The sequence below is a fragment of the Taeniopygia guttata genome, chromosome 3 (assembly GCF_048771995.1).
Source record: "Taeniopygia guttata chromosome 3, bTaeGut7.mat, whole genome shotgun sequence".
Taxonomy (NCBI): domain Eukaryota; kingdom Metazoa; phylum Chordata; class Aves; order Passeriformes; family Estrildidae; genus Taeniopygia; species Taeniopygia guttata.
In genome coordinates, this window is record NC_133027.1 from 98557693 (window position 1) to 98574388 (window position 16696).

Genomic DNA, 16696 nt, shown 5'->3' on the forward strand with positions numbered 1-16696 from the left:
GGAGTTCTTTCACTGCTGCAAATAATTTGCATTACTTCTAACTCTAACCTTACTCAAAGTATTGATTCCTAGCTAAGCTGGAAGTCATGTAACACCTTTAGAGAAATAATTCTGCGCTTTCCAGCTTTGTTTCTTACAAAAAGAACTGATTAATAGTTTTTCTTGATTTTACAAAATTGGTAACACACTATTTCTATTCTGTTTGCAGAGACCTCAGACATTATGTTAGTTGATAAACCACTTCTAAAGCCTTGAGAATGGTTTCAAGAATAGCTGGCCTGTCTCGAGACACTCAAAAATCCCAAAAATACCATACCATGTGAATGGCCAGAGAAAGCTACAAATCAAATGCAATTAGTCTTCAAACAGTGCTTTCAGAATCAGTACGGAGAGTCTCAAATCCTTTACAGTGTATTACTGTAAAGACCTGCCTTGCAGCATTTGCTCAGCTATAATGGGAATTGCTGGAAAGGGGTTTTTAAGCAAGATGTTTGTCTGAGATCTCTGTATGTCATAAAGCAGTTGTGATATGTGACTTTTGTCATGGGAGATTGATGTTGTCTACTTATGGAATATCCATGGATACTGGAAAAAAATGGGATTCTTAACAGGTTTTTCATGCCCATAACACTATACTATGGGATCATAGTACTATTCAACAAGGAAGATGTGGCTAGTGTTAAGTATCTGGAGCCAAATTGGCTGGCTTGGGTGAGGGACTTACTATGTACAAGAAGTAGGACACAGTACCATGCAAGGAAAGTTAATGATTCCAAGAAGGAACTGTTATCCAGGACCTCACCTATTCTTTGCAGAAGTTCAAGGGACCATTACATTTTACCAAGACCAGCACTCAATAAGAAAGTTTTATTTATGGTAGTTCCAAAGACATATCCAGCAATACTCTAAAACTGTCCAAAGTGAAGAGAAGCCAGTCTGTCCTGAATTCATTGAGAATGAAAAAATGTGCCCTTTGTTTATCACCCCAGCACTAATACTTCCTGGAAAGTTTAGCTGAATGTTTCAAATACTGAAAGACTCTAATCCCACATTACTGTGGCAAGCAAAACACACTGACATTTGCATCACTTTTGAAATGTACAGGTCTTCAACTGTACCATAAATGCTGGAATATGAGAAAGCATGGTTATGAATAAAATCTATACACTAGACTCTGCAACCAGCAATCATATATAGCTCAGAATCACACATGAACGTTACCTCCCTCACACAGACCTTTTTCCTGTGCAATTTATGAACACCTGATCTTGAATACATTCTTCCTAATGTTTTCTCAGATAATTATTTTTGTCATATTACTATCTGGAACAAATTTACTATGCATTGGATTAGCTAGTGTATCAGGCTCATACTAGGTCTAGTAAAAAATAAAAACATCCAAAATTTAATTAACCCTATTTTCTAAAAAAGATGAAAGTCAGAGTAATTCAACGTTGCACCGAAACAGCAGGCGGACAGTTGTCAGCCTGTTTTCTACCAGAAAGCTCCCATTTTACTCACTGAGAATATCACATAAAATTCTAGCTCTGAGTTGCCCAAATAGACACAATTTCATATTAAGACCCTAAAATGTGAGAGTAACAATGTTCAATGTTTTACTTCCTTCCTCCTTTAAATGAAGCATTACAGTTTTGGTTTTGGTTCTTCTTGGCCACTGATGGATATTATCCCTCCTCCCCATGTGAATGCTTTCTATGTGACACCTATAATATAATGTCTCATTTTCTGACACAGTACCTACAGAGCTTAGTGGTGAGACTCTCTTTAGCTCAATAGGAGTTGAGATCAGGATTAAATTTTTAATACTGTAATATGTGGAATTTATTAAACAAGGGCATGCAATGAAAATGCTGAACAAATTATGCCCATTTTCATTTCATCAGTTCAATCCCATACCTTCTAAACTTAGAGATGAAGAAAAAGACCTGTAAATTTGGGAAGATCATCAACCCCAAATAATCCTGGATGGATAGGTGTTGTGCTGTCACTGGATTGTTCTGGGAGCTGGGGTAAACCTTTCAGTGTGCTCCCAGGTGCTGTGTTGGTAGCCGTGAGCTCTGCGGTGAGCTCAGGGAAGGGCACTCCCTGGGCACCAGCCCTGCTCCCTGCCTGTCCCCAAAAAACCTGAGCAAGCTCCAAGAGCAAGGACCCCAGAAGGGTCCCAACTGCTTTATTACGGTTCTTGTGCCCTTCCTCTCATATAAGGGAGAAACATAACTGGAATCCTCTGCAGAAATGGCATGTTTTGTAGTTCTAGCTACTTCAAAAGGGGTATCAAGTAGGAAAAGCTTCTCAGACCATTTCCCTAATACCTTCATTTGATGACAGATAAGCTGTGAAAAGCGCCTTTTATGAAATTCTTTGATCTCATCTTCTTTTGGTGTTGTTTGGAAAAAAGAACTGTTCTGGTGAGATAATTTTAAAGACCCCTCATTTAATGGCCTGATGCACATGGCAGAAAATTATATCAAGCCTGTAAAATGTCATTATGCAGAAAATGTTACAATGTGCAGGCAGCTATTATTATTCCTCTGTTCTGATTATTACAGGAAAAAATATAAATACAGTCTTCCAAATAGAACTAACTATAAAGTTTTTGAAGCCACCTCAGAATTTTTAAGAACAACTTTTAACCTGCTTATATTCTACCAAGGAGCTTAGAGATGACACATGTCCTAGGTGTCTGCTCAGTTCCTAGGCTGGCTCTGGTACCTTCCTTGTCTTTGCAATTCCTGTTCTCTTACACTGTTTGGGCATCTAGTTGATGACTTTGAGCACACAGGGAAACATATCAGATGCTACAAAACTAATAGGGAACACTCAGGAATGCAGCCTGTAGGTCCAGCAGCAGTGATATCAGAAGGAAAAGGAACCCAGTTAAAGAAGATAATGAAAATGACAGGACAAAATACTCATCTGGCGATGAGTTTCTCCAAAATTATCCAGCATTGCAAAAAAAAACTCCAACCAGAAGTAATCAGCTGAGTGGGCAAGTTCTTGTACCACAGTCATGATACACTGGCAACAGTGCTCTTTGTTTCTAGGAATGCAATCAGCTGACTGAAAGGCAGAAATTTCCTTCTGGGATCTATGCAACTGCCAGTTGTGATCCTGGAGAAATCTACAATGACTTTAGCAATGAGTTACTTCTATACGAGCTATCAAAAGTTATCTGTTGAGAAATGACTTATAGTCACATATATCAGGGCCAGGCATACTGAACCAAAATGGGCAGACTACAGCAGAAATACATGAAAACATTTTATATTTAAGTTTATCAGTTTAAATTTTCAGAATTCATTAGAAAATAAAGCATAAATGCTTTATTTCCTCTTTCCCCATGCAAGAACAAATTCTTGCCATTGCACCAGGCTGTGAAAGAAAAGTTTTCTTGCATTACAGAATTTACCACTGGGAAAATCTGCTCCTTTTCCCAGCTCAGAATTCTACTTGCCCATGAACAGAGTATTGGACAAAGCGGAGGGAAAGAAGTCAATGCAAACAGGTGCAAAAAGTTATTCAAATATTTAATATGCTATCCTGTAAATTACCTTGCCCAATAAAAGCTTGATATGAACACTAGTGCATTTATTAAGAAAGTAGTAAACCAGAATTCTCCAACAGCTGTAAAACTTCTTTCCCTATAATGTGGGAACGAGTGTTGGAAAAACTGTGCTGCAGCAGGGCCAGCTTCTTTACATACTGCCTAGATATTCCATTTATGATGCTCTATGTGTTACAGACATTTGCTACCAGATATTCTTTACAGTTTAAAAATTGCAATTTCTACCTAAGTAAAAAAAAAAGGCACGGTGAAAAGGCTGGCACTTCCTCCATAGAGGGTTTTTTTTTTTTTTCCTGAAAAAGAATAACTGAATGAAACTAGGAAAACAATGTGTGAGTATTAAAGAGAAGGCTTTTAGCAAATCCACAGTATGAGCTTCTTATTTTGATAATTTCACAGTCTGTATAATTCACTAATAATTAATGTTTCTATCAGAGTCTTCCTTTGCATGTTCCTCATACCTCCTTACTCTTACAACCAACTCAATCACTTTGTACTAAGGAAGAAAAGCCCATGATTATTCACTGATGCACCTAGAAGAACACCATATTTTGTATTCAGCAATTTTACACAAGTCAGAGCACAATAACACATTCTCTGGCCTTGTTTAAGGAGTTGATTTTCTAACTTTTGTACATTAGACCAGGCCACTGACTCCTATGGACCCTTGGTGAGATTAAGTGTTAAGGGATTGACTTACACTTTTATAAAGTTTATGATGGGAGAGGACAGGGAATCCTGTGCTCCTTTCAAAAGAAGATGAATGAAGTGTTTGGCAACATAAAGATACTCAGTACAGAGAAACAGCTCTTCTGTATTATGTGAAGTGTTTCAGCAATGTTCCCACGTACTTAAAAACGAAGGTCAGCCAGTGACAACAGTTGGTTCTAGCTTGACAACACAGCAAGAAACTTGTATTGCACTGTGATCATCCAGATGGAAAATTTATACGAGATACTGTCATATCAGTTCACAAACTATGCCCTGGATGCCAGAAATAACTAAAAGTCTAAAGCTTTCTTGAACATGATGTTCCAAATAAAAAAAAAGTGGTTGCATTTGTACTAACAAAACCTTCCTGGACTTTTAAGTTCCCTGAAATGAGACATTAGCATTGAGTAACTATGTCTCTGCTCATACAAAAAAAAACCCAGCAGGTTTTGTTTTGCTGTTCTACCAAAAAGACTTTCTTTTTGGGAACTTGGCTAAGCCAAAACAAAATAATTATGACAGCCAAAATAAAGGTGTTGCTTTTCCAATGTAAGTTAAGAGATGTTTCCATTCAGAAATATCTAATTCCAGATTTTTATTCAGGACCCCTCTTTTCTTACAGGCATTGACTCATAGTACTCTGACAGGCACATGATCACGCTGATGCTTATTTGCTCAAACTCAAGCTCAATTCTTTACACTAGACATATTAAAAAAAAAATTATCATTAAAAAATACTCAAACACTATTACAAATTGTCATAAAATGCCATAACAAGACCAAATGAAAGACCACCTTTCTACTGATACTGCATGTAGTAATACAGACTGAAATCTTGTCTGCACCAGTATTTGGTATATGCCAAGAAGGGATAGAATTAGGATGTACAGGAAGAAATAGCATAGCAAATAGACAAAGAAACATTAGAAAAAGTGTTAGCAGGGTAAACTGAGCGAGTTGCAGCAATTGCTGAATACTGGAGGCACATATGAAGCCTCAGGAACCAACTTCCTTTACTAAGCTCCAGGGGTTGCATGTTATGCCTGACCTTTTACAGATGCCCAGCTTGCTTCCCATGGAGCAAGCTGCAGCACACCGACTGCAGCAACAGAAGAAGTGATACTCATCCACACTTTGGGAATCGTAATCTCTGTTGAGAAAACTATCCTCTCTTTTTCTCCTCATGCATCACCTTTTTTATTCCTAGGCTGTTCTAGGTAACTGTAAACAGAAGTTCCATTAAATGATGATAAATACGTCATTGTTCCTCAAGTTTTTCGGTGCTCTTCCTGAAACCTTGCTGGGGAACATGACAACATGAAAATTCCCTTGTCACGGGGAGATGGAGGTCAGTATGAAGAGCAGCTCACAGCCAGAGCTTCTGCCCTGGGTAAATGTTCTGAGCAAATCCCTGTACAGCCTCTGTTGCTAAGCAGAAACCAGATAACCTGCTCTGTTAGAGAGCAGCTGCCAGAAAGGGAAACTTAATCTTCATATGCTCTCTCCTGTGCCTCTTGTACACACCACTATTCCACCCACAGACTCAGGGTTTCATGCTCTGATTTGATCTCATGTAGGAGAAAACCACACCACAAAAAGGGAGAATGAAATTATGACAATGACTAAAGATTAAGTTAACATTAAACATGATTAGTACAAATTCAAATTGATCTGTCTACTTCAAAATTACAAATATAGGGACAGCTTCTCCTATCCATCCAGAAAATAGTATGAGACAGAAATATGGAGTGCTACCACTGATACAAAGAGATGAGGATTGTGACAGAATACCTCAATAAAGGACCCTTGGCTAAGCTGCCACTTTCTGCAGCCTCCAATGCAGCAGTTCTACCCTTCTTGCACTTACAGAATTGCCAGTGATAGAGTTCAGGGCTCTGAGGGCACTGCCAGGCCCCAGGGCCCCTGTCCAATCTTCCTGGGGAGTGGACATCCCCTTAATGCTGCATTTCAGATCTGCCCAGGTGTGCACCTCTGGCCCCAGCTCTTGAGTGAACCCTGGCCCTGTTTCATCCCCCCTCTCACTGCTGAAGGCTGTCAGTGCACACCCTGACCAACAGACAGCTGTGCTTGTCACATCTGGGCCCTGTAGCTAGGTCTTAAGTTAAAACCAATGGTGATAAAATTTATACACTCAAAAGAAGACTATTATTGTTGGTACAATGTGATGCCCAGGAATTTCAGGTACAGGAAGATTTTTCTCTCTGAAGCACAGGTGGTCCCCTGCATGACTTAATCACTAGCCAAGCTACTTCTGGGAAACACAGTGGAAGGACAGATAGATTACTGTGTAGATGGCAACTCCCTTTGAGGTTACAGATGAGAACTTTGGTCTGAATTGAGTAAGGCTGATCTGCCCCCAAGTCTCAGTAAAATTTTCATAGCTTTTAAAAACAGATCAGCAAGTTTCCCCTGCAGCAAAGAGCAGGGACACATACAGTAAGGGGTGCCATGAGGACATCAACAGTCACTGACCTCTGATTTGGGCAAAGCTTTTGTGAGATCAGACTTGTGCCTGCTGCTTGGATCAGTGTACGTATGGAGGCTTTGGGTTGCATACATTCCCTGGACAACTTCAATGCATACTGAAGCATGGTTAACAGAAAACATCAGTCCTGTAAATACATACCTGTATGTGGAAATGATTGCATCTGTTGAGTATACATTTATTTTATTGAAGAAGTCTCCAAATTCAGTTAAGTTTGCTAGCTGCTCAATGATTTTCTATCTTCCTTTGGAGGAAAAGTCTTTTGATACACAGCAAACACAAGATTTCAACTTATCTACTGTGCCTATAGTCTTTTTAAATTATCTAGAAAAGTGCTTCTTTGATTTGTTCTTTAGCTGGTTAAAGGTTAAAAAGCTTTAAAGAACACAGCATTTATTGCAACATCAAAGATTATTACAGAATAGCCTGGCAGTTTACTTCTCTGCAGAATGCCCATAAAAAAGAAAGATGTGTGCAACAGGAATTTGCAGAATGTGTTGCACTATAAGATAAACTGAAAAAGGAATGTGTATGTGCATGAATGCAGTAAAGTTCTTATTTTGACATTTACTGAAATAGCTTAAGTGGTACCACTTCTTTTGTATATCTAGAAGGGGAAAGATGTTTTTGAAAAATACTTAAAGAGATAACAGAATGGATCCAAGTCAGAAAAGTTTCAATCCAGGTTAAATAGAAGATATACCATGCTTCAAATCACAAGAGCGACAAATTCAATTTACAAGTCACTCTTGTTATTTCTACCATCACAGCATTTTCAACCATCTGATGCCATTACAAGCAGAAAATGCAACAAACAGATGGGACAAACATCAGAACCACCGTGGTTCATGAAGTTTACAAACATACTCTCCTCAAAATGTCAGTAAATACTAGAATTAAAGTCCCCTTAAAACTACTTTTTCTTTATCAATCTCAAAGAGATGAAATGTAAACTTGTACAATGTAAAGTCCAGTTCACTCTAAAGGAAAGTTGCAGTAATGTGCGCAGAACTCCTAGAGTAGCAAGTCCACTGCACAAAGGAGTGTAACAATATGAGTGAGATTAAAATCATCACAAAGATGGTGAGATGAATGTGGAATTGCTATTTATCAAATCCTGCAATATTAGAACTGGGACATTGTTAAGCAGTAAAATGGGTAAAGAAATGTGTTCCTTCATAGGAGTTAGCTGCTGTAGCTGTGGAGGCAGACTGTACCAGTTACTCCAAATATGAATTAGAAACATTTATGGACAACAGATATGTAAACAGGTACTAAAAGGGATAAGGTAGAATAGCCCATTTTAGCATCCTTCTACAACTCTGGACGCTGCTGGAGTATGAAGGGAGTAGACTGCAGAGAGCTGCTCTTACATACCCCCTCTAAATAACCTCTTTCATTGCATTGTGTCAGTAGCAACAAAATGGATTAGACAGATCACTGATCTTAATTGGCAGGACACTTTTTATTCTCACAGGTTGCAAAAAAAAATAAGTGATTTATATACATATACAATGACATTCAGAAAATAGAATTTTTTTTAATGATCATGATCCTAGCAAAGGCAGCAATGTACCTGAAGAGTAACTACATTAGTAAAACAATTATTTTAAAAGAATCTGAAGAAGGATTCAAAGTATGATTGCAGCAACTTGAAAGAAGAATGACAGCTTAAAACATAAGGGCCATATTTATTCTGGAAAAAAACCCTGAAGATTACCTTGTTTTGGGCTGTCAGGCTCTGAACATTTTTCATTCAGTATTCATGAACTAATATCAATGTGTGAAAATATTAAAAGGAAAAGAATGAACAGGAGCTGTGTGTAATAAGCCTTCAAACCCTGTAAAGGAATTTCAAAGCCTTTCTCATCTATCAATGAACTGTGACATCTGCTAATGTGCAACAATTCAGTTCAAATGTAAAAACACAGTGATAAAACTCCACTGATCAAGCACAAGCTTTCATTAAAAGCCCGTGCTTTCACAAATGTAGTGGGATAAAAAAAACCCCTCATCTCTTTATTCATGTTGTGAATAAAACTCATTATTGTTTCAAGCCTCCAATCAGATGGATTTATAAACTCGGCACTGATTGAAATTTGAATAGATTCAACTGCACAATAGAACCTAATATTTTTACTGTCTCTTTTCCCTGTAGATATTTTCTGACCACACTGGCATCCTAGGAACAAAGCCAGGGATGTACACCTAGGTATAGATTGATTCAATCTGCAGGTTAAAACAAACAAACAACACCCCCCAAACCAAAACCAACCAATACAAAAGAACCCCACCAGAAAATCCAGTTTACAAAAAAAAAAACAAAAACCCAAAACCAAAGAAAAATTAGTCTTTCAAAAGTACAGGCAGTTACATCAATGGGAATTTTACAAAGATTCATATGATGTATTGAAAGATTAGGGTTGCACAAGATTATCCTCCTAATACTTGAAACTGAAAATTACAAAAATATTCTAAAGTAATTAAAAAAACCAAAAACAACAACAATAAAAAAACCCACCCACGCCACACAAAACCCCCCACCTTCGTTTCTGAAGTATTTTTTGAAATACATGCATTTTGCCTTGCTAACATGGGATCACCTTTAGCTTCTTATTGTTCAACGGAAAAAAAGTTGACACTGACTCATAAAAAATGCTTCCATTCCCACATAAGGTGGGCTTCTTTATATATATTTTTAATTCTAACTTCAAAGCCAAACAAAACATATTTCTAACATCTGCAGGAATAAAAGACTACAATTATTTCAACTACCAGAGTTTAGGAAGTAAAACAAAAACACAATGCCAGAGTAAGAAAAAAAGCTCTAAGCTTTTGATATATTTTTTTCTCTCTCTACATTTACTACCCCGCTACTAGAAACAGCTATTTCTAGCTGTTAGGAATACATCTTAGCTAGGAAAACATCTTCATTACTATTAAACAAGTTATTATTTAGGATGATTTTGCTTTGCTAGCTTCAAAGTGCTTTCTCGTCCAATAACTCTGGTGATAATGTTATAAGTGTGATGCAAGTCTGGGAGCAAGTGCACAGACAGCACTTAGGGATGTGCATTTTCTGAGGGTATGTGCAGTGGTTTACATGCTGCATTTATGCTGGAATTCTACAGAATTCCAGAGTAATGGAATATGAAGAGATTTTAAAAGTACTTCAAGAGCACAGCATCAGGGTAAGTCTTCTCTGTCTGACAAGTCTGGTCGTAAGATGCCCTCTGCAGCAAAGTTGCCATCAGAATGAGGATGGTCCCTCCACTCAGAGCAGAAAATAATTCCTTTATGTGAGTGTCACTCTCAGCATCATTTTTGTGCCCTGTCTAGCTAGAAGTTTAATAAGGAATTTACTACTACTGTAGAATAATTTTTAGACTTTTAATTTTCCAAGTTCTTTTCGTTTTTGAAATCAATGCACCACTGGGGTGATTTTCCACTTTAGTGTAAGCTAGCAAGGAATCAGAGTCAACATAATCAGCTTCTTCTGCACTCTTCATATTACGCTGATTGGTGAGACAGCAGTCTTACTCTTACCGAGATAACAGAGACAAAACAACTGCTTTTACTAAATATTTAAAACTTTGAACTCCACAAACTCCATATCAATAAACCATAAAAACTGCAAAGTAGTTGATTTTGACCAAGTGTCAACAATATAATGCTCCACAAGTGACTGAAAGCAGATGCCCTTCTTTTCCAGCCACCAAAACTTAGTTAAATCCACCCTGCCAGAAAAAGAGTCTAAGTGTAATATCAAAGGTTTCCTCAAGAGCCCTAAAGGCAGTCTGGCAAAAATCACTAAGGGTCCATTCACCACCTGGTGATTGCAGGAGTGTTGTTCTTCATCCTGCTCCTTCTAGGGTCTCAAAGCAGCCTCTTCACAGCAAGCAAAACAGGGATCTCAGACCTCCTCAAGTCTGCTACCCAAGATTCTACGATAGCATGGAAATAAAAACCAAACCCAGGAAGATGCTATTTAGGGTTACTGTTACTAAATGATGAAAAGAAAAAGAAAAAACCCCCACTTAATTTTAATTATACAGGAACTAGAAGATATGATGGTTTAACAGAGTGAGACAGGTTGGACCTGGTTTAAGTAATCATTTTTGCTTAAACTCCGTGTCAGCAGCAAAACAGGTCTCACCACTTTTTCCCTAGTGAGGCTTAGAAGTTAGCCCTTTTACGTTACTTAAATTTAGTCTTGTTTTATTGAAAAAATATTTAGCATCCTGGACAGTGAATTGGTTGCTTCCAAATGTTTCTTTCCATCACAACACAACAAGCTGCTGGACTTTTGCCAGGGATCTTGGCTTATTGGAGGGACAAGGCGCTTAACCTTCCGAAAAGGGTGGCCATGGAAGTGTCCTGAGTTGCACTGTGCTCTCTGCAGCTTGCGTAGTGTTCCAGTGCTGGTTTATTTATGTCTTACCAGGGTAGAAAACATGCAAGTTTAAGTAAATTGAGGTCACTAGATGTAGTAAGCTTCTACAAATCTAACCCCAGCATGGTTTTAAGTTCTTGGCCAGCCTTTAGTAACATGATCTCATATAAAAAATAACCTATTCACTGTTATGAGCAACTCAAAACTTTCTTGAATCAGTGAATCTGTGATTACATGGACCTGCCATGAAGCTGATATATTGTGTTTAACAGCACTGGACACTGAACAAGTGAACTGCTATAGTAGTGCAACTTGATACTATTGTCTATGTGCAAACATTAAGCTGAATAGGACAAAATACCAACTCAAGCCTTTATACAATATATAAATTGAAACTTCCTTTGGAGGTTAAGAAAATTATTTTTGTCTGTTTTCATTACTGCTTGTAATTTTATTACTTCGATGAGGACTGGCAGCAAGGCTGTTACACAAGAGAATAACTTTTTTTACTCTAATTAGACAGGGAAAATACTCTGACATGATTTGTTCTTGAGATGGAGAACAACATTTCTATTCTATACTAAATAAATCACTCCTTGTTTTGTCCACCTGTTTAAAACTTTACAAAGCTCTAAAAGCCTTTCACCCTCATTAAATCCAAAAGAGAAAGAAAACCTTTGTTCAAAAAACATAAAATTACAAAACCTAGCAAGATTAGTATCAATAAGTTGAAACTAAGCATTCTGACAACATAACTCTTGTTTCCATTTTTTTTTTCCTCATAGCACATTCAATTTCTTCTAATTCTATGTCACTTTATTGAGATTCATATGCTCAGAATAAAGTTATACCTACTTAGTATTTGCTCAGTTAGGAGAATACTAGATTATTTTTTACTATAAATTCTTTTTCCTGTTACAAAAGAAGAGCTCAGTTGCTGAAAGAATGATAACCTTGTTGTGTTATCTGTCTGGGGAGAGCTGCAGGCAGTAACAGGTTTACTCTCCAAGCAGAGTTACATTTTGAGGCAGACCCTTTGTCATCTAGAATGACGGATAGGGGGTGAAGGAGAAAAGTAGCTGAGGAATAAACTTGCAGTATAATATTTCACAGACCTAAGAAATTTCACTAATTACACAGTCAGATTTGGCACTATGGATTTCTTTGTGAACAGAAAACAACTTTCTTCTAGCAGAGGAAAACAAATCTTCTTGCAAAGCAAAACAAATATATAAGTTTCAACAGATACTACATATATTGGTGAGACTACACATTCCATCACCATCAGCTGAAACTGCAGAAATACGAAAAGCACACAAATTTAAGTGTAATTTTATCCTGATTGCTGCTTCTCTTTTCAGTAGGCTTCAAGAATCATATATTTGGGAATCCAACCCCAAAGTGTCACATGCTCTCTGAACAGTTCTGATTAAGCCATCAAGTGCTCTGCAACATTCTGGCTAGGTGAATCAACATTTCTTCCATATGGAAAATTAGGCAAATATTTTCCCTAACAAGTTATGTCATTCACTCCTCCTTGCAGACTGTCTCACAGGTGAGAGCCAGAGGAGTTCACTATTTGATTTCCTGGCTTAGTTCTCCTGCAGTTAGCATATTATTAAGAAACATTTGAACCGTACTTCAATATTTCTAGCTCATGCTTTATACAGCATTCTGGAAATTGGAAATTATTAACTTGATAGATTCTCTTTATGAATAGGTGTCCATCACTTAACCAAGCTGACTGTATTTCAATTATGATTTTGGGTTTAAATAGAAAGTGGGGATTTGTTTTTCTTTAAATTTTGCTTGCAAAGCCATCCTCTTATTCCTGGAAGTGTTCATGAAACAGTCGCTTGCTGTGCTGGCTCTCTTCTGGAGAGATTAGTAGATAATTTTTGAGAACTATTTATCTCTGAGATAATACATCACAGTATTTTTTTTTTTTAACTATTTCTTTCTTACTGAATTTCACAGCTCTTGTCTTCATAGGTTTATTCCTTTTTTCCCCATTCATGAAATAGTCTGGGGAATGGCTAAAAAAATAACATCAACACTTTTACCATCCATATATTTTATCACTGAGCACAGGATCAAGGTGGTAGGTACTAATGAATTTGCACCTGGATTTGCCTTGTTTGGACAACAGACTTCAAATTAGCAGTGCTATGACGCAATATTTATCTGTCTAAAGCTTCTGTATAAAATAACTGGCAGCTACATAAAATAATACTTAAATTTCTGTCATGCTGGATTCAAACACTGGAATTTTCATAACTTTTCAATGACTTGGATGTTTGCTATCTTTTAGGAACTTGGCTTTAGGAAACCAAGTTTTAAAAATCTTCAACTACAGCTCATATGCAGCTCCAGAAATATTTTAAGAAAAACAGATCAGCTACATTCAAACACAGTGATTTCAAAATTAACATATTGTTCAACAGGCCTTTTTTTTTTTTAGCCATTGAAGAATATCAGAAACACTTGCTTAATAAGTGTTTGAGCTTCACTCCTCTCTCATTTCAATGACAGTGCAACAGAGATGTACATTCAATGGCAGTTCGGCATGCTATCTCCCACTGGCCAGGTGGGAACACCACACAGAAGTTTAGAAAAAGCAAGTTTGGTGGTGTGTTTTTTTTTTTTTTTTCCCTACAGATAAAGTAAACTAGCACTTTAGATAGCATTCTCAGGATTCCATGGGAGATACAAAGGAGCTATTGTTGTGATTCTCTAGGAGAGATGTGAATTTAGAAACAGTGTCCCCAGGAGAAGATACAAACCCAAGATAGATGGCAGGACTGCAAATAATACTGTGAAGGACATGTGCTACAAATTTACAGCGAGTCCTGCTCCACACAAGTTTCTCATGTTATTTTCAATATATTTTCATATTATTAATTATGAAAATACACAGAATGATGTTTCTCTTGAAAACATACAGAATGGTAGATAAAATGAACCCTCATATGAATATTATATAAAATATATGTATACATTCCTAGATTGGAAACAACTAATTAAAATATCTGGGAAAAGCCTCCAATTTTAAAAGTCTCTCAATTCCCTTGGGTCTGAATAGATGTGATGATGTGACTAGGATGTGACAATAACACTTAAACTCTTCTGTCATCAAATCATGAGCCATTTATCACACAACACCACACACATTACTGAAGTCACTCTGATAAAGAAATTTATTGTAGGCTTCAGATATTGCTGTAGACTTCACTTTACTGGAGATTTAGAACAGATTTAGCAAATCCAGTCAAGGTAAGCCAAAGAATAGCTCTCCCTAGAGAAAACAAACAGCATATATATGCGAAACTACTTAAAGACAAGAAACAGATTAAACAAGGGCCACATTATGTACTTCTCTGAAGTAAGTAAAATTGCATGTAATAGTAAAGGCTGGATTCAGGGCTGAAAGACTAAGCTTGATTTCCCATCATTGTGAATATACATTTGCATACTAAAGAGCATGCATCACTCATAAATAAAAAAACCCACACAATAATATGGAAAAGAGCATTACAGAAACAGTCAAAGATTCAAAACCCAAGAAATTCCAGATGTAGGAATGATTTTATACCCTGATGTATTGCCCATCTGCCTCTTTAGACTGCAGATTGATAATGCTTACTTACATGATGACATTTTCTTCTGAACCCCCAATTTATTAATACAGGAAAACTTAAAGAATGTAATTTACTGATTTTTAGAGAAAGTATCCTAAACAAGGTATTGCACTGTTTATCACAGACACAGAAAAAGAGACCTCCTCTTTTACCACAGCAATGATCAGGGATAAAAATACACATAGTCATGGAATTAGGGAATGCATCATACTCAATACCCAGGCAGCTGAATTTTACAGGAAATCTTAGTACGGCCGTGAATTTTCCTAAACTTGTGTTTGTTTGGCTGTGTGACTTTATCTCAGTGTTGCACAATACACTTCTGAGAACAGGTTATAGAGTTCATCTTTTTAAGCTAAGCATTTCAAGGCCTTAGTGATCAGCTTCTTTAAAAGTAGCTGCTAGAAAATTGGAGGAAGCTTAATTTATTCTTTGCTAATCATTTCCTACTGGATACATGTGTGGGTGAATCACAGGACTAAAAACTTCTTGGGAGCTATCATACAAATTCTCATATTAAAAATTTAAAAGTACAATATTTTATATAGACTCTTCAGAGGCATAAATGGAGGAAGGAAAAATATTGCTCATTACAGTAGTAATGAAAACAATCAGGTAAGAGCAAGAAAACTAAAATTAATATCTTCCTAAAAGTTCTCAGACCTTGAATTTTACCTCTGAGGATAGGAAAAAACCTCTAAAGGAAGGGAAACTGATCTTGGTGTGACTTGCTAACATTAAGTCAACTTTAAAAGCTGTTGTCTATCATTTTGCCTCGTCAGCAGGTAGCTTGGTAGGGACTAAGTTGATGTCCTTGAAGGCGTGCCCACCAATATCTGGGGACACATTACACTGGAGGTGCTGACGGAGAAGGGACACGTTTAACCTTGGCAGGGGGAAGAAGAGGAACTTAACAATAAGCAGTTTTCTTTTAAGCAGCAGCTGGTTTCTTGAACTTCACTTAAGCAGAGGAAGTAGCATCCAGCTGGGCTATTGCTATAACAAAGGCCTTCACTAGCACAGAAAAGGGGCTGGGCAGAAAAGGGAGGAAGAAAAAAACAAGCCCAAGATCTGACTTCTTATATAAGATACTTTGTATGCCAGCATAGTTTCTAGAAGCTATTCATTCCTGGAATCCCTTCCCCTCTAAACTTGTTGCTGTAGAAAAATTGAGAGTTTGAGCAATTTCAAAGTGTTGCAAAAATTTTTTTCTGAGAACTAATACGCAACTAAATGTCATGATGCTGCCTCATAGAAGAGGAATTTTTAGCACAAGCACTATTGTGACAAGTGCCATGTAAGGAGATGCACTTAGAGAAACTGCCCCCCACCCCAGCCCCCCATGATTCTTGGATACCTCAGCAACATTTATTTGATGTTGATCAAAATAGAAGGAAAAAAAAGCAGGGCTGGAGGGGACCAAAATGAATGCTCTGGCAGCTTTGAAGAACTCAGAAGTCATTCTGTCCACTCAGAGGCAGTAATTCAGATACAACTGTTGGCTAGAAACTTGAACTCCTGAGTGATCTTCCCAAATACTGCTACTACACATTACTCCTACATATTCCAAGCCAAAACAAAACTGGGAGAGTAAAAAAATACTGAAAGATTGCCTGTTAAGAAATATTCCTGATATGAGAAGATGAAATGTACATAAATTCTAAAAAGAAATGAAAATTATCTTTGCAGCCTGAAAGCAGTAGCCAAACTCCTGACAGTCTTTCTCTAACAAAGTTCTTAAAAATCCACTTCTGAGGAGACTGCCAAGTGTACAGACAGGGTTTTACTGATTGAATGCAGCCTCTTCCCAGATGGACACCTATCACTAATGGAGAAAGGATTGCAAACTGAAGCACAGTTGG

General features: G+C 37.3%; 1 protein-coding gene across 2 annotated transcripts in view; it reads right to left on the reverse strand.

The window, feature by feature from the left end:
- The window catches only part of PRKCE (protein kinase C epsilon), a 284740-nt gene that overhangs the window by 63183 nt on the left and 204861 nt on the right, over nucleotides 1-16696 (reverse strand). The window lies entirely within an intron of this gene.